Source organism: Acomys russatus, chromosome 28, assembly GCF_903995435.1.
Source record: "Acomys russatus chromosome 28, mAcoRus1.1, whole genome shotgun sequence".
Lineage (NCBI taxonomy): Eukaryota > Metazoa > Chordata > Mammalia > Rodentia > Muridae > Acomys > Acomys russatus.
The window spans coordinates 7,821,713-7,841,829 of NC_067164.1; the positions used below are offsets into that span (position 1 = coordinate 7,821,713).

The following is a 20,117-nucleotide window of genomic DNA, read 5'->3' on the forward strand; positions in this document are numbered from 1 at the left end:
ACACACACACAGTGTAATAACATGTATGCCGAATGTGACACAGAAGATAGGGTAAATGTTGTAAATATTATGATGAAGGAAGAGTCAACAGCCAAACTCTACCAAGACAGGGTAAGCAAGTCTTCAAAGGTCCTGTCAGACAAATTGGGCCAGAAGGCTGAAAATGATGCTCCAACATTATAGAGAGTTTTGGATGAATATTCAGGTAGCAAACTGTCTCTGTCATCTTCTCTTTATGGAAGCTGCTAACCTACCCTCCTCTATACTCAGGTAATTAATTTTATTCCTTTTCAAGTCTTGGATGGGGGTTAAGACCAGATAGTTTAGTTTTACATTTAAGCTTAGTTGTTTAGGGGTCTGGATAGTCCTTTAAGTTGATAATGATGAAATTTGATAGATATTGATTTACATTCAGAATTATAGACACAAGAAAATAGGAAAGATTTTTTTCAAGGTTGCCAAATACAAAGAGCCAAAACGCCAAGAATGTAACATTTATATCATCCCTGATTGTTTCATAGTCTTTCTAGCTGTGGGTAGTTTATTGTACATAATATTATTTATACATATAATAATATAAATGTACATGTAAAAAATATTTAATAAAAATAAAATGCATTATATGAAATTATCAACAAACTAATATACATAAAATGACACATATTAATAAACAATAAATTCATAATTAAGTTAATAGATATTAGTGATACTTGAGACAACTGGTAAAAATCACAGAGGAATTGTATATTTTCTTGGTTAGTTTCTGATAATCTATAATTATTCAAAGAAAGGTTTTACATAAATATAGAAATATTTATGTTATTTTGGGACCTGGAAAGTACTTTTTTAATCATTCCACTCAATTTTATTATAACAATACATAAATTATAAAATTCTCTTCACAAAGATATCATATGCCACATGCCTGTTCACATAACATGAATACATTAAGCTGGTACTCACCATCCCAGCATTAACTTTCTTGGTGCTAAAAGGTGATGTGGACAATGCCAGAAGAGAGCAGTAAGTCTCAGTCTTAATCATATAGTATAATATATAATATTATGCTATATAATAAAGTATGGTCAAACTAAATCTGTTGATGATGAAGACTTTTTGAAAGAAATGGTGCTAGAATAAGTGAACACAGCCAAAGGGAGACAATAACTTTACTAGACACCAAAGGCTAAAAGTCATAAAGCTCATACATGACTTGAGAGAAGAAAATAAATAGAAAAATGATAATCTACTGACTTCAATAATCAGAGTTTCCTGAAACTTGATGAAAGATAGGGAGATTCTGAATCCTTGAAGCCAAAGTTTTAAAAACAAAACAAAAGAAAAATTTCAAAATGTGAAAAAGATCATTCATGTTGTTTACAACATATATTGAAATGTGATAAATTGGTTAAAACATTTTCACAGATATAAATATCAGTTCCATAAACAAGTGACTTCATTTAGAGTTGCAGAGTGAGCTGTCCTTTACTCCACTTCCCAACATTATAGAATATTGTCATTGCTCTCAGTTAACCTCCAGAAATTTGTGTTAAATGATATACTCAGAGAGCCACAACAAAACAGGAGCAGAGAATATGAAACTATAGCGTGTTCAGACATAACTGGAACATATATACTACATAACCACAGATGTTATATAACTATATAGGTCCTGTATATTCCAGATATAGCTAGGCAACTGCATCTAGGAATTTTATAGGTTAGGAGAGCATGCATAAGACCTGAGAAGGCATAAAGTGAAATAAAATTCCAGGACTGAGAGAGGAGAAAATGAGCTCAAAGTTTCACCATTTGTTGAATAGCCATCAGCAATTATTATTTGCGTGGAGAAGAAGGTTAAGTTTTCATCTAAGAGCATTGTCCCTGATGAGTCAGCCATACTACAGTGGAAGGCCACATATTCCAAAACATTTCACTAGTAAATATTGTCCCTGGTGCAAGTGGAAGGACACAGAGTCGGATGGGAAGGGAAGGGGAAGCAGAACGTGGAAGACAAAGGAGGAAGGGTGTATATGACAAAATCCATTGCACCAGATTCTCAAAAAGCTGTAAAAATACTTTTAAAGTAAAGATATCTCAGCTTAATATGACTTCAAATGATCAAGAACTTAAGTATAAAATTTGGGCCAGAAAGCTCTTAGAAATACTGTGAATATATATGCAATATCCTCTAATATATGAAGCCCTACTAAAATAAATCACATAAAATATAAAATAAAGGAAATACTGACACATCGGATTTCAAGTTTTAAAAGTGTGTCTAATATATAAGGCCATGTTAAAAGGAATAGAAAGAGAAGTTCCAAGCAATTTGAAATAGAATAGGCAAAGCAACTCTACAATGTTTTCGTTCTTTTAACATCTTTTATATTATTAAAATAATGATTTTTAATGCTTTTATTATTGGTATGAAAAAATGTGACTTTGACACTTGTTAAATGCTAGGGAATATTGTAACTAATGTATTAAAACTGAGATATTTCACTAAGGGAGAAACTATACTCAACTATAAGTGCAAAGCCAAATGAAGATTTCTGGCATGACGGCTATACTTGGTAATCAACTTGACTACATCTTGAATTAACTACAACCGCAAAATGTCTGGGCACACCTGTGAGAAGTTATTTGCATTATTAAATCACTTGAAGTAGGAAGATCCACCTCCAATTTGTATCTTGAGTTGAAAAGATAAACTTCTAATGTGGCCACACTTTTATTTTATTTTATTTTATTAATTTATTTTTATTACATCTCACTACTTATCCCATCCCTTGTATCTTCCCATTCCTCCCTCCCTCCCATTTCCCCTTACTCCCCTCCCCTATGACTGTTCCTGAGAGGGATTTCCTCCCCCTGTATATGCTCATAGGGTATCAAGTCTCTTCTTGGTAGCCTGCTATCCTTCCTCTGAGTGCCACACAGGTCTCCCCCTCCAGGGGACATGGTCAAATATGAGGCACCAGAGTACGTGTGAAAGTCAGACCCCACTCTCCTCTCAACTGTGGAGAATTTCCTGTCCATTGGCTAGATCTGGGTAGAGATTTGAAGTTTACAGCCTGTATTGTCCTTGGCTGGTGCCATAGTTTGAATGGGACCCCTGGGCCCAAATCTTCCTATCATAATGTTCTTCTTGATGGAAGCCTTTATAAAGGACATGGAAAGGGAAGCTCTCTTTCTTCCTGCCAGCTTCCTCTTGCCTTTGCTTTCAAATCTATTACTTCATTGGCCTTAGACTACCTCATTAGAATTCTAGCCTATACTGAAGGCCAGTTGAGACATACAGACTCCTGAACTGAATAATTAGTGGATTCTTGGACCTTCCATGCATAGGAAGCCATTGTTAGAATAGCTTTATTACAGCCTATAGGTCTTTTTAAAAGATTCCTTCTCTCTCTCTCTCTCTCTCTCTCTCTCTCTCTCTCTCTCTCTCTCTCTCTCTCTCTCTCTCTTCTGTGTGTGTATACATATATGTATATATAAATACATATGATATAGTAAATAGACAAATTATATTATATTATGTATATATATAATTATATATACAGGGATATATATATAAGAGAGAGAGAGAGAGAGAGAGAGAGAGAGAGAGAGAGAGAGGGAGAGAGAGAGAGAGAGATTCATTCTAAAAGTTCTGTTGATCTATACCACCCTGACATTCAGCTGGGATGTGACTAAGGGAGTAGGCCAGGATTTTATAAATTACTAAACTAGTCAGTAGTAGTGAAATAATTACATGACTTCAGCTGAAATCAAGAGAAAATAACCAGAAAGCAATGGAGAAGACAACATAATCAGATCTAGGCATGGCAATGTGTGCCTCCCATCCGGGAGGAAGAATGATGAGACCCTTAGAAGGTCAAGGACCTTCTTGAACTATGTAGTGACTTTGAGGTTATCCAAGAGCTAAAGAGCGATGCTGCATGATAATTACACTTGTCCAATTCATGTGATTTAGATTCACCTGAAAGACAAACTTCCGTATATTTTTGTGAAAGTATTTCCCGACAAGGTTAACTGAGGGGGGAAGAGTTATCCTGAATATGTGAATATCGTCCCATGGGATGGGGTCGTAAGATGAATATAAAAGAGGGAGTGAGTAGATTATCACTGGTGCATTCATCTTTTCCTACTTCCTGAATGTGGCTCAGTATTATCAGTCACATTATGCTCAGACCACCATGTGTTCCATTCCAGGGTGGACGGTACATTCCAACTATCAACAACGTAAATGTTTATTCCCTCAAGTTACTTGTTACAACAACAGCAGTAAAATGATGACTATAGCTTGTCTCGAAGACACAAATAGAACTTAATTAGAATTTGCAAGTAATTTTGAGTGGCTATCCAGGCCCGTTATGTAGGAACAATGGATTAGATTTGACATCAACTTGATAAAGAGGGATAGAGTAGCCCAAGTAAATTATACTCACATAAAACAGTTTCTAACCATTTAAGATGGTTCAGGTTGTAATGGCTCTTGACATGCAGTCCTGATGATTTTGGTTTCATCCCAAGAAGCTGCATAGAACAAGGAGATTGCAAACTACTTAAAGTTATCTATTGATCTTTCACATGTACAACATTGTATATGCATAGTATGTCACTCATGTGTAAATACACATATGCAAAAACACATAAATAATCAAATCATTCCCTGCCTCTAGTGCACTGTAGTCTTATCAATTTTTAAAAATATAATCATATCTGTGATTTTTAATATAAAATAAAAGAATACATGTCATGTTCTCACGTAATTTGTTTGCAATGAAGACAGCAGTGACTGAAAAAGAAAAGATGTGGCTTCAATTTTCATGGTAGTGAATGAAACAATAAGTAAAGAAGTGATAACATCTTTAATGAATTTATGATAATCTTTGGAGGAAAACAAAAAGGGCAAATGTAGAAGGAGTAAATGACCCGAGAAACAAAGATCAGTGAGTATTTGAATAAAACCTCATTAATGAATAACTCAGCTACCAAAAAAAAAAAAAAAGAAAGAAAGAAAGTGGTCAGAAAACATTCTGGACAGGGCTACTTGCCCAAGAGACCTAGGGAAGTCAGAGATATGCAAACATACTTCATAAGTTCTGCGCCTATACACAGCCTTTCCCCATCCCATGCTTTATGAAAAATCAAGCTATTGTCCTCAAATACAAACTTCCAGGCTGGAGCGTTCAGGGATTGCTACCCTCACTCAGGCTCACACTATCTCCCATACTACAATGGGTAGCATCTGCTCCTTATCCTGTGTTCAGCTCATTTACACCTCCCTGTCTGGTCTCTACTACACCCGTTCTAATTTTTTCATTTACCCTTCACTGTGGCTTGAAAAATACCAAATATTCTGTATACAGGACTCAAACACTTACCACATCCCTTTCCACAGATACTTTTAGAAACCATTCACTTAATTTCACAATCTGCTCAAAAACTTTAACACAGGAAAATGGTCTGTGCTAGCCGTCCTTAATTTAAATAGCTTCCCCTAACAAGCTCAGCTGCTTGCCCTGTTTATTCTTCACTACGGAGCCTACAAACTGCTGGTATTATAGACATGCAATATGCATGCCATGTATTTATGAGTACAAGAAAGGCCTATAAAAGACAAAAGTCCTTAACATTCATTTTTTTTTTTTTTTTTGCTTAATTATCTAGCTGAGTTTCAAACTATTACAATTATCACTTGATGGATGAGAAGAGTGTGACTCTCATGAGTTGATACAGCCTGGCTAAGCTACTCATCTAGTGAACAGTAACTCCGCCTTGTATCAATCCAAACAAGTGTTTATGAAAATTTAATGATTGTTATCTTTTAAAATGTAGAAATTATGTGTTTTAGAAATCTTTACAGTAGATAAATAAAGCTAAAGCCTAAGTTAGACAAGTATCATTTTCCAGAACATTAGAAGGCTTGAAATATAGCTCTTCAGTATGTGTATGGTGGTTCATATTTAAAAGTATATTTGAAGGAGATCCAGGCAAACTTTGTACAATTCAAAGCTGCTTCTTCTAGAGAGGGAAACAGACACAAGCATTTAAAAATCTGCAAAAGCTGCAGTTCCAAGTACTAAGAGATACTGATTGAAGAATATATATTATGGTTAAATAAATTTAAAGGATGAACTTAATATATCGCTTTTTTTTTACTTGATTTTTGCTGGACAGAAAAGAAACTCAAGAATTCCTATGCTGTCCATTTCATATAAAAAATTGGATATAAATTGTTCAATTAAAGCCACTGACTATAAGATACAAAGGTATAGATCTAAGGACTTCCATATTGTTGTCTTATATAACCTTTCAGGTGTTTTTATATTCCCTTCTGTATGTTTCAGGAGGGCACACTTCCACCTATGCAAGAGGTTGGGAATAAAAGCATGTAGATATAAACCATTTCACTTGGAACTAAGACAAATGCAGACATATAAAAATATGTTCCTAGAACATTTGGATGAATATGTTAAATTGGAAATAAAAGGCCAGGTAGAATGATTCCTTGATAAATTGGAGTATTGTGTTTTGAAAGGGAGGCAAATACAAAAACAACAAGGACAATAGTGAGATGACATAATTAAGCTATTTCATGAGCTATTCCCCCTCTAGCCATAGTTTGAGTCTGTCTTTAGCATGAAAGACAAGGTTGCAATTAGAGAGGTAAACTGAACACCTACCAAATTACGTTTATCAATAGATAAAATTCTCACATGTAAGTATTTTTGTGTGCGAACAAAAATGAAAATTATATGAACTCATTTGACAAAGTATAAAAGAGTATTTTATCATGATACAGTTCTTTAAATAACCTTAACTAAAAAATCTTGTAGTAGTTCATCTTTAACATGTGCATTAGTTACTGTTAATAACTTGAAATATAAGTAATATTTCTTTAAAGATATTATGCAACTTATTAAAATAAAATATAATCACTTAAACTAAAAGTATATATTATAAAACATAGTAATCTTATTTCGTAAAATTATCAGATTATTTATTACTAGAGTGGTTATTGGAATAAATTTTAAAGTAAACTGGTTTTATTACATGTTTTTTTAAATTTTTTAAGAAAAAATATCCTTCTGAGTAAGAAGTAGTGATATCAGGCTTGAGATCCATTCTTATTATTTCATTTTAACTTGATTATTTCCAGGAATATACTATTGCCATAGCAGTTCACATTCTGAGATAGACTACACCAACATAATTTGGGGTCAGAGTAGTAAAATCCAACTCTTAACAGTGTTATTTGAAATATAATAAATTTTAATTATAAAAAGTATGGGGGTAACTGATTCTCTAATACAGACCTAGTGTGCCCTTGTGCACAGGGAGATTCCTCCAGTGGCATACCACTGGCCTCCCAAAGTTGTTTCATTTGTCAATAACAAGAGACTCCAAACATCGTGAGGATTAACGGAATGCTGCCTTAGGAAGTCTAACCTCAAAAATACCCTGCTAATCAGTATAGCAGGAATAGTCTTCACTTATGTAGCAAAGTCAGCTGGCGTACATATGGATGAAACCTAAGACAGGTTTCTAATCAAGGGACCAAATTAACCTCCCATCTTGCTCATTAGAAAGCTCCCCAGATGCATATAAATGAGGTTTTTTATCTACCATTTGGAAATATGGTTCTGATGTTGAGTAATTTGTAAGAATCTCCAAACTAAAGTATCTTCAGATAAACTGAACCATACTTTAAACTTTCAAAATAGTGTCAAAGTATTTTATCCTTCTTTTTTGGTTCAAAAACAGAAAAAGTCAAACTTCCCTAAGAAATTTAAAGCAAAAAACATTTATTCATTATTTATGTTTTGATATATCTAATAATATAATGTCTATGTTCTGTAATTATTTTAATGAAAAGTAAATTTTGTTGATATTTCAATTCTTCATTAATATTTTTATGTAAAATCAATTTTTTGCATAGAGTAATAAAATATTTGCTTTTTATGGTTTGCGTCTATACGCATACATATCTCTATGTGTTTTTTCATATTTATGTGCTATGGAAGTGTGTGTATCCCTTACACATAAACACACACATAGGCACACACAAGTATGCACAGCCTAGTCAGCCCACTAAGTGTTGCTTCTATGTATAATATATATGCATAATTATGAATATGTGTATGAATATGTACATGCACATACAGAAATGACATTTAGGTATATACTAGGAGCTGTTGTCATTGTTTAGGTTGCCACATTTTTTGATTTCATGGTTGTAGCTTCCCTGCCATATATAGAAAATATTATCTCACAGAAACTATCTTAAAATCTTTCTACTCCATTTTCTAAGGTGTTCTCTGGGCCGTAGGTATGAAAGTTGTATTGTATTGTATCAGTTGGGCCTGAGCTACCAACTGTTAGTTGCTCTCCACGTTTTAACTGGTTGTGCATTTCTGTAATGGTTTCAGTATGCTGCAAAAAGAGCCTTCTCTGATGAAGTTAGGAATACATGAGTTTAGGAAACTGTCAGGAGTAGGTTCTCCTCTAGGTTCCCTGATCTCACCAGTCAGCAGGAGTTGGCTTGATATACAGAACCAGGTATGGTTTATTTCCTAGTGAGAGGCCTTTAGACCTATTTGAGAACTGGTGGTTACCCTCAAGACATAGGTGCCACTATTGCAACCTTGGGATAGCTTGCCATGCTGGTGATTGTTGTGGTTTACAGACTGTACAACTTGGTAGTGCTTCCTTGTATTCTTCCTTGGTAGTGTATTCAGAAAGGAGAGCTGGTGCAAAGGGAAAAGGCTTCTGTGTCATTTCCTGCTGGAGTCTTTCTATGTACAGAATGTATATGAAAGATTTTTATAGACCAGTTCCTATTGTTATTTTCCCTAGTGGTATATGTAAAATGCAACTTTAAGTAAAAAAAAAAAAAAATGTAAAAACTTATAAAACCAAATATTAAGAATTATTTTGTTTTGTACTTGTCTTATTAACTTTATATTACATTTATAAACCTAAAATATATGCTATCTAGTTTTTGTAAATATTTAGCTTATATTAGTATCGAACATGCTTGTTTTTTATGTTCTTAGATTCAACACACAGCCCTATAATTCATTTAGCAACCGGGTCAACTTTGTTAGGGTGTTTATTTACATAACTCTAGAGTGTAACAACATCTCAAATTTCCCCAGTGTTTTGGGCTATAATAATTTGAATTATACTTAGTTATTTTATAGGCTGTGGCTCTCATGTGGCTTTTTGTTTTCCTTTGTTTTTCTTGTTATTAACTTAGGTGTGTGCACTTCAGAATTAGGCACAGCACATATTTGGTATTTTTCTTTCCTGTGCTAGCAAAGCATGTGCTGTCAACACAATGTACCCTTGAAAATGGTACTCTTCATCACAGAGCGGTGGTAGTGTTTGTCAGACTTTTCACTTGGAAATTACTGTGCCTCTTCTCCTACACTGTCCCTCTGGGGAGGAAGTCACTGGATGCTGCTAATATGATAGAGTTAGGAATTTCTCACCTGTATCTGTTTTGTTAAACCTGAACTAATTTCCCCATTTCTAGAAGAATAATCCTGGCTGTTCTCCAATCTTAAATACATGATTCGATATCATATGTTTTTATAAAGTGCTCTATAATTATTCAAATATTTATTCTACATTTTCTTTTATCTTCTTTGATGTTTAATGTGAGAGATTGTTTACTTTGATATTATTCTACATATTTTTAATGTTATATAATTAGCTTTTATTCCTCTGAACTCTTAAAGACAATTGATTCATTGTTATGTGAAATTTACTGATGGATCCATTAAAAGGGTTATTATAGCACTTTTTTTCAAGAATTTTCTTTTATTTCTTTTTTTTGTAGGGCTTCAACTCTTTTATGCACTGCCCTTCTGTTCTTATGGATGTTCTATAAGGCTTCACTAGGGAAGACAAATTAAAGTAAATAAACCTTTAAAGGTATGTTAAACTAGGTAGAAGTTAGACTATGTTCTGTTTCCTGTAATTGTAACTAAAGACATCACATTTCTCTAATATCGTTTTTTCTCTTTCCCTTAGTGTAGGTGTTTTCTGCAGGAAGATCATCTCTGTGACAACTACCTCTGTGTATCATCTCGAGCTCTAATTCTGTAATAACTCTGGAGGGTTGCTGTGGTAATGGTAGATTCCAGGCAATGGAGCCAGAGATGTTTCCTTGATTGTAGTGATGACTATGTTTATCTGTGTCCATAAGGACCAATATTTAGAGTATAGTTAGTGTAGAGGAATTTTAATTCAGAACATGGCTACTCCAGCAAGACATCACATCCAAAGAACTCTAGGTTTGTGTGATCCAGATGGAGTACAGACACATTTAATCTGAGGAGACAGAGGCAAGCAGATCTCAGAGTTCAAGGCCAGCCTGGTATAGAGCAATTTTCAGGTAAAGGAAAGCTTACAGGGGATGTAATCCCCCTCAGGAACAGTCATAGGGGAGGGGAATAATGGGAAAATGGGAGGGAGGGAAGAATGGGAGGATACAAGGGATGGGATGAACATTAAGATGTAACAAGAATAAATTAATAAAAAAAATAAAATAAAAAAGAAATGCTTAGGTCCAGGCATGGTGGTATCTGCTTTTAATCCCATCACTGAGGAGACAAAGGCATGCAGATCTGAGAGTTCTAGTCAGTTCAGTTTAGTCAGTGAGTTTTAAGACAGTATAGTGGGTTGAATTTGTGGCAGTTCAGTTCATGAAATTCAGAGGCAGTTATTACAGGGAAATTTTTAGATAAAGAGGTTGAAGAGAGAACAAGCTAAACACAGGTGAAGAAGGAATGAGTTAATGAGCAAGGAGCCAAAAGATTGGGACAGATTGCTAGAGTTAGTTTGAGGCCAAACAAAGCAAAATGTCAGAAGCAGAGAGAAACCAGAATCCAGAAAGTAAAAGGATGAGCTTATTGAGCAATAAGTCTCAGAGGCTGAAAACATTCCAGGCCTAGATTAGATTACACAGAGACTAGAAGCTTCTAGGACTAGGCCTAGTTTAGCAGATGGAGATAGTAAGCCTCGGAGGCAGCAATTTCTTCAGAAGAGTAAAAGATATCTTTACAAGTTAGAGGTTATGCTGGTTTCATAAACTAATGTTTTTCCTTAGTCCTTCATGATACAAGACTTCCCTCGTGCTGAGTATGTTGCTTGATTTCCAGTTTCAGACATGATCTCCTTCTTGTTGAGGGGTCGTATGTACAATTAGAGACATTATTACTACCAGATATGCACAACACTACTGCGTCTTCATGGTTATCTTATGATGCTGGTAGTTGTGGCTGATAGGTGTTATAGCTTGGTTGCTTGCTTCCCTTAGAAGCTTGCATGGCAACTTCAGGTAACATAGAAGGAATAAAAATAGCCTCAAGGAGGAGTCTTTCACATCAGTTCCATTATTGAACCTCTGGTCCCTATGTCTGAAATGCTTTATGTATTCAATGCTACAGGCCTTTCCCCACCTCTGAGGGGCAACCAAGGGCAAAAGCAATAGGATGAAATGATGACAAGTCTCTTTGACAATCCGGAAAAGCTTTTTAAAAGAAGATTCTTCATGCCTGATATTGAGGTGTTTGTTAGCTTGTTTTTTGCTTTTAGAGGGACTATTGCCAGCATACAGAGGAAACTTTTATTTAACTAAGTTTACATACTGACTTATAAATATTATTGTATATTATATAATATATGTATTCTATAAATATACTTAATGGTATTATTCCTTACAACACTTCCAAACATCCTTACTACTATTTTAGACTCCTTCCTCTTTATTTATGTCTCTTCCTCTTCTGATTTAGATATGTCTTTTTTTCTATTTCTCCTTCAGTTTGTACCCTGTGCTATTCCCCTGTGTTGCTTCCCCAATGAACAATGTTCCCTTTTTACTTTCCTGGTTTCTAAAGTTACTCTAATACATGTACACACATCAGAAGATTTGGAGCTAACAGCCTCCAATAAGAGATTTGTAGCCAGGCATGGGGGCTCACGCCTGTAATCCCAAAACTCAGGGAGGCAGAGGCAGGCAGATCTTTGTGAGTTTGAGGCCAGCCTGGTCTGCAAAGCAAGTCCAGGGCAGCCTAGTTTCATTTGGTCTCAGTAGTCAATTTTTGTTTAGAATGGGAGAAACAATTTTCTCCTGGGAAGAACACAATAATAAGTTATCCAATGCCAAGCCAAATGGCTAGCCATGAAAGAACACATTTAAACAGGTAGCATTATATAGACTAAACCAGTCATTATTTATATAGACATGTTTATGAAATCGGTCATGAAAGAGCCAATGAATTTGAAAAGGGGCAAGAAGGGAGAAACTACAATAAGTATGTAAAGTGAACAAATTAAAGTTTAAAATAAATACATAAATACAATTTTAATTAAAGTACATACCTTCGCGTTTCCCTTCTTCTTCCTACTACTTGTGTCTCCCTCTTACCTCTATAGTTGATGACCATTTTTTTGACTATTATTGTTTTACAGACACACACACACACACACCACATGCATGCCTGTGTATGATCATATAAATACAACCTAAGTCAATTGAGTGTATCATTGTGTAGATGCCTTCAGAGCTGCTTAACTTGCATTGGTTTAATGACTGTGAGGCTCATCACTGGGAGAGGCTAATTAGTCCCTTAGCAGCCTAAGTTGCCTGTAGTTCCTTGTCTAAGTGTAGCATTCCATGTTAATTTCTCTTCCTTGCATATGTGTCTATTGATATTTTGATAATATCATATTTCAGGGCTTGCTTAGGCAGCCATACCATTGTGGTATCATGGATGAGACAAAATTCTCACAATAGGCTTTCTGTTCATCTGGTCTTACAATCTTTCCATGCCTCAGTTGCTGTTTCCCGAACTTTAGGTGAAGGATATGTGTTGTAGATCTATCCAGTGCATCTGAGATACCATGCTGTAACAATCTCTGTATTATTAGTCGGTGCGGATTTCTGTGGTAATCTCTATTTGCTAGAAAGAGAAGCTGCTTTGATGAGGAGTGAGAGCTGCCCTTATTGTGGTCGTAAGGATACGTTTTAGTATGCAATTAAGAATTTTGTTGGTGTACTGAGTGTCAGTAGTAAGCTGTCTTCTGAGATTCAGGACCTCACTAGCACCAGATAGGTGGCTAGGGTTCCAGCACCAGACAGGATTTCCCTCCTACTATGTGGGTCTGTAGGCCAATTAGACAGTTTGGTTAGCACCAAGTTCTGAGTGCCATTATTATACCCCAAGGGTGTCCTGCCATCCTGGTAATTCTTTTGGTTCATAGGCATCAGAGCTGGATAATACAACTAATTGCTTCCCTTCATTGGGTAGTTAACAATACTTCTTGCTACCATGAAAGCTAGATTATAGGAGGAAGGTTTTCATGTTAGAATTGGCTCAAATCTTCTAATTCTTGTGTTGAAATTGTCCATTCTATGCATCAGAGACTTACATTTAAGTTCTAAGAAGCAACCAAAGGCAACAGCAACAGCCTATCTTGCTTTCTGGGAATGTCATGGAATACCCTGAGCAGCAACTCAAATGGAGGTTTCTCATTCCTGGACAAGGATTTTGTCAGATAACATGCAGCTTATACACATGACTCTTTTATTTACTTTATTATTTTTCTTTTAAGAACCTTTTTATTGCAAATAGATTTTTTTCATATAATATACTGTGATTATAGTTTCCCTTCCCCAAAATCCTCCCTGAGTCTCATCCCAGTCACCCAAATCCATACCCTTTCTTTCTTTCTTTCATTTGTATACAAGCAGGCAATAAAATAATAATAAGATAAAATAAAATAAAAATTAACAAAGCAAAGGGACAAAAAATAAATAAATAAATAAATAAACTGAAGAATAAGAGCCAAAGATAAAGCTCAAGAAACCTATGTAGACACAGAAAGACAGGTTGACAAAGACAATAGTTTCATAAAAACACATAACCAGAAACCATAACATAACAAAGGACACTGAAAGGCAAAACCAAACAAACAAAAAGCAAACCCCCCAGAAGAATAAAAGCACTACCGAAAACAGTATGGGATGAAAAGCTTCAAAAAATGTCATAGGGTTCATTTTACTTATTAATTTGTTTGCATGTTTGATTGTTTTTCAAGACAGGGTCTATTTATGTACCAGCCCTGGCTGTCCTAGAATTTGCTCAGTACACGAGGCTGGCCTTGAACTCACAGAGATCTGCCTGCATTTGCATCCCAAGGTCTGGGATAAAGTCATCCTCAACCACCACAGCCCAGCTGAGTTGAGTTTATTATTATGTTCCTTTACCCTTTAGCAGAACAGTAAGTATTTGCCCCTCAAATCCTGGTCTCTCTAGCCTCAGGTTCTTAGTTATCCAAGCATATTGGTGTATATTGGATGGTTGCTCTCATAAAATTTATGCAACATTTGCCCCAGAATATCTATCAGGGAGTTCACAATTCTACACTGAAAGATTCGTTGTCAGGTTGGTGCTTACCTTTCTCCTTTGGCAACATGCAGAGTACCTTCCAGTACTGTGAGTGCTAGTTAGTATGAACGAAGGCTCTAGCAAAGCACCAGCTCAACTTTTCCAAGAGCTACCCATGCGTTCCACTTGTCCAACAACTCTATTACGTGAAACAACTTCCTTGAGATGGAGGCTGAATTTGATGATGAGAGATGTCCTGCTGGGGTTCTGTCTACCCAATTATTTAGGAAGTCCATTTAGATCATTTCCAGATATGTATATATTTTTTTCTTTTTATTAATTTATTCTTGTTACATCTCAATGTTTATATCATCCCTTGTACCCTCCCATTCCTCCCTCCCCCCTGCCCCATTTTCCCATTATTCCCCTCCCCTATGACTGTTCCTGAGGGGGATTACCTCCCCCTGTATATTCTCATAGGGTATCAAGTTTCTTCTTGGCAACCTGCTGTCCTTCCTCTGAGTGCCACCAGGTCTTCCACTCCAGGGGACATGGTCAAACGTGAGGCACCAGAGTACGTGAGAAAGTCATATCACACTCTCCACTCAACTGTGGAGAATATGCTGACCATTGGCTAGATCTGGGAAGGGGTTTAAAGTTTACCTCCTGTATTGTCCTTGGTTGGTGCCTTAGTTTGAGCGGGACCCCTGGGCCCAAATCTGCCTATCATATTGTTCTACTTGTAGGTTTCTAGGACCCTCTGGATCCTTCTATTTTGCTATTATCCCATGCGTCTCTCATTTAGAGTCCCAATAGGATGCCCTCCCCTCTGTCCCAGTTTCCTGGTAAGTGAAGGCTTTTGTGGGACATGCCCCTTGGGCTAGTATGCAGATATAAGTGAGTTAAGAAGATCATCCTGTATTATATTTACTATCAACCACTCTGTGTAGCTTACAGTTTTAGCTGTGGCCCTTCGTCTTATTCCCTCCATCACTCTGCGTTCCCTCCCTGCTTCCCCCCATTTGATTGTCCCATTCCAGACTGCCCATCCATACGCATGAGCATCCATGACTAACTGTTCTGTTTCTGCTTCCTAGGGAGACTGACTCTCTTTCTCCTACTCCCTTACTCCATACACCTAAGCTCCATATAACAGGCTTTTAATTGGATCTTTGTTCACACAGAGAGAGCAACAGGAAGGGAGATGGGAATACTGTCTCATCCTCAGAGAACACCAGTCATCACTGTCTTGGAGACAAAAAGCTTAAATGTCTTTTAGAATCCTCATTTTCTTTTAAAACTCAAGACAAAACCAAAATCACAAAAATAAGGCAGCAAATACGGCAAGCGCACAAATCAAATTTGTAGTGGCTCTTCTTGGTAACCTGCTGTCCTTCCTCTGAGTAAGCATATACAGGGGGAGGTAATCCCCCTCAGGAACAGTCATAGGGGAGGGGAATAATGGGAAAATGGGAGGGAGGGAAGAATGGGATGGGATAACCCTTGAGATGTAACAAGAATAAATTAATAAAAAAAATTTAAAAAAATTTGTAGTGGCTGTTTATGCACACAGAGAAAACAATTTTCAGACATAAATTTTTATCTCAAAACGTCAGCTTCAATAGCACCTGCAGGTTTTAGAAATAAAAGGTCTTAATTAAAGTAATAAAATATATGACTTTTTCACTTTAATCTGCAAATGTATGCTTCTTTATTCTCTGCAAGTTATCCAAATCAATCCAAATCCGCTTACTATTGCAACCACAAATGTGGAATAACTTGATGTTTGTACTGAAGAAGAAAGGAAAGGAGAGTAAGCCCACTTTTTGGAAATCATTTTTTATTATTTCAAGACCCCAGTCTCTTTATCCATTCTTCTACTGAGGGACACTTAGGCTGTTTCCATGTTCTGGCTATTATGAATAAGGCTGCTATGAACATGGCTGAGCAATGTCCTTGTTGTGTGCTGGAGCATCTTCTGGGTATATTCCAAGGAGTGGAATAGCTGGGTCTTGAGGAAGCCCTATTCCCAGTTTTCTGAGATAGCACCAGATAGATTTCCCAAGTGGTTGTACTAGTTTGCATTCCCACCAGCAATGAAGAAGTGTACCTTTCACACCACATCCTCGCCAGCATGTGGTAGCGCTTGAGTTTTTGGTCTTAGCCATTCTGATGCGTGTAAGATGGAATCTCACCAAATATTTCCAACTAAGTATATCTAGATATTAGTCTGCAGGACTAACCATTATTCATCACACGTTCTGTTGTAGGAATTTTTCTTGGTACAGGTAAATTCCAAACTTATGTTTCAGTGAAATTCAATATATTGTATAGTGTTTAAAACAAATTGTGTCAAGAAGAATTTTTTGTAAGCTAAGTATGCTCATACATGCCTTTAGTCTCATCATGCAAGAAGACACAAGAACATCTCTGTGAAGCTAAACTGAGCTATATATTGACTTCTAGGATACTCAGCTAAGGCTGCATAAAGAGATCCTATCACTATGTAACTTTATGTTGTTTTATGCTTGTAATTCATATTACCTGATAAAAGTAACTGCCTTTTATTTTTAGTGCAACAAATATATATATATATATATATATATATATATATATATATATATATATATATATATATATATAATGTAATAGCAGAAATAAGTAGGATGATATTTTGTCATGCAAGTCTACTGAGGAAGAAAAATAAGATAAAGGTAACTAGTACACCATTAACAACATTTGAACAAAAAAATCTGGTTTTCTTTTCCTGTTATGGATTTATTACTCACCAAAATTTATGCTACCAGTCAAAGCACTCAGGGTGGACTTAGGAATACCCTTTGACTTGTTTTAGTCATTAGCTTCCAATTTTAAGCCAAACTCTTTGCAGCAAAGTCTCACAACTGCATATGTCAGTCCAGCTACAAACTGAGGGTTTATATGTGTTTCTCAACAGAGTGACTGGTTATTAAACTGAATCTGGATTATTCTGAAATAAAGAGAATTTGAAGTCTAAATATTATTACCCACTTCAAATATACTTTCACTATGTCTAGTTGTTATTTATAGAACAAAACAAAACAAAACAAATATTTTTCTAGTGTCAAATATATTTTAGAGGCAAATTGTTCCTAGATCAGAATTAATGTTACTTAAACTACATAAGTAATAGTTTTAGTGGATTGTTAGTGAATATGAAACAGTGGGAATTGTGAATTAGTTTATATGTTGAGAAGACTAAAATACAAATTCAATACATTTTTGTTCTTGAAAATTGCAGGCTAAGGTTACATTACCATGCAAAATGATTACTCAATTAATCCATAACTCAATTCAATATATCTTCAGAAAGTATGCTTGTTTAAATTACTTTAGGGGCTTAAACAAATAAGTACTTAGTAAATATTGACAATATTATTCGTGCACGATTCTAATTATCCAGTAAAAAGCAAAGTTGAGAAAGGTGTAATTCCTTCCACTAATTACTTCATGATTTTCTTCAACATAATTCATGTGCGTTAAAGAAATGAAACTAGAAAATATTTCAAGGATAACTCTTTTTCATGCTAAAATTTTTTTACTTAGAAGAAGGAAACATATCCAAAATGTTGACAAAAAATCAACCATAAAACACGCTGTTCAGTTACTTTATATGTATGCTTTCCTTTTGGTCAGTCACTCTTCCTTAATATTTTATTCAAGCATGGTCCACAGAGAAAATTCAAAAGTGTATGAAAATATGCACAGTCTGGCTTCAAGGATCTTACACTTCTAAAAGCATATCTGTGAATATATATATCCACAAATATAATTACTTTGAAAAGAAATTATATACTTGGTGCCCGCTTACCAGTAAGTAAAGTTTCCAGGTCAGCTTTTTACATAATAAGGGGGCAAAGGAAGCACTAGTCCTAATTTGTATTAATTATTTGATTTGGTATCTATGGCTGTAGTGTCGGAAGAGCATCCCTTACTACATCTGTGTACACAGCACGCTGCAACTCTAGGTAGCTAGAAACCAAAATTGGTGTCTTGATCAGTTACTGTTTATGCAGGCAGGTTATACTGTTGACTACTCTTGCTCATTTAGAGCAAAGCCTTTTTATATCTTTTCTTTAACACCACATTTGGTTAGTTTAAAAATCCCACAACCTCTCATTTTGAGTATTTATTCTTATGTTTAACGATATATAGTGGCTGGCCTGGAAGGAAAGAGAAGATTTTATGTATTAAAAGGATGGTTTATTTGGTTTGGTTTTAAAGTGGCATTCTATCTTCATCTTTTGTTGGGTAAACATATCTTAGAATTTTAAGGAACTAGAAGGCAAGTGGAATATAAAAGGCACATCCCTTAGGAAAGATCAAATGCCATGTAATCTAGTGACTGGATTTACTGCTGGAACATAAGTGCAGTAGTGGACAATTTCATTAATGGCCCAGTATTCAACAGTGCCTTTTACTGTTTCTCTGCTTGAGTCAGACTCTTTGAGACTGACGATTGCAAACAGTAGAGAATTCATGTAGAGAATGCTGCACTGAGATCCCAAGGGGCATCTAATGTGCCCCAGAGTATGGGCATGTTTTCAGACTGGGGATACTTTTCAGTTGAGTACACGCTATAAATCAGTGTTCATCAGACAAGGGCTGCCAGGGCTAGAGGGTGAATCATCAGGAAGTAGAATAAAGAAAAGGAGTCCTGAGCAAGCAAGCTAGAGGCTGTTAGATGGCAGGAGAGGAACAACGGCTAAATCAGAGGAACTTGTTTCTTCAAGCTCTTCAGGATGTGATTCAAACGGAGAAGTTGAAAAAAAAATGTTCAAGAGGAAAAGGCACAGGTTGTTCCAGAAAAACCTGTGAAGAAACAAAAGCCTGGTGAGACTTGGAGCGGTTTGGCATCTCTCATGAAGAGCAGGAGAAGCAGCACTGGGGATACATGCCTCAGCTTGCAAAGATGAGGTTCTTCAGTGTTCAGACTTTAAAGGAAAAATTCTAGCCAAGGATATTGGATAGACTCAGAAGGGAAAATAAAACCAGGGAGAAAATGTAATTTTTTAAACATGGGGCAATGGAGCAAGTTGAAGGAACATTTCCGATTCAGATGATGGAGAATGAAAGCTATAAAATCTGAAACTTAGCAAACATGTATTGTTGTAGTGGGCTTAATCTGTCTTTTTAAATTGGATTTTTAAATTCTAAATGTTGTGTTCCAACATGTTGTATATTTGGATTGCAGAATAACTTGGAAAATGAATAATTTTTTAATATGCATTAAAACGTTCTGAGTGAAGCAAATTTTCAACTTTATTAAAGAAGGTATCGTTGTATCCCCTATCTAATGTAAAAAAGACAGATCATTATCATCTTTAAGGGCAGAAAAGATTAAAGAAGGGAAAAATCCAGAAACATGAGGATTTGGCATATTGATAGGAAGGGGCAAACACAGATATAATCGAATGTTAGGTATTTCATGATTCTTCATGATATGTTAAGATTGCTGGGTGCTATTGTTTCCTGGATCCTTGACACTGGGAGGTTTTGAATCTGGTGGGATTTCTGTTGCTCTGTCATGGTTGGTACTTTTTCTACTTGGTTTCTGGCATGTATTATTTACTAGACTGTGACTCTTGTAAGGGGTTGTTCTGAAACATATCCCTTGCACCTGGCATGTTGGATAATGGGTGGACACTAGAAAGAAAAGTACAA

At 35.8% G+C, this 20,117-nt stretch overlaps 1 pseudogene; it reads left to right on the forward strand.

The window, feature by feature from the left end:
- Nucleotides 1-19,526, forward strand: part of LOC127210480 (activated RNA polymerase II transcriptional coactivator p15-like) — a 174,505-nt pseudogene extending 154,979 nt beyond the window's left edge.
- The last annotated feature ends 591 nt before the right edge of the window (nucleotides 19,527-20,117 follow it).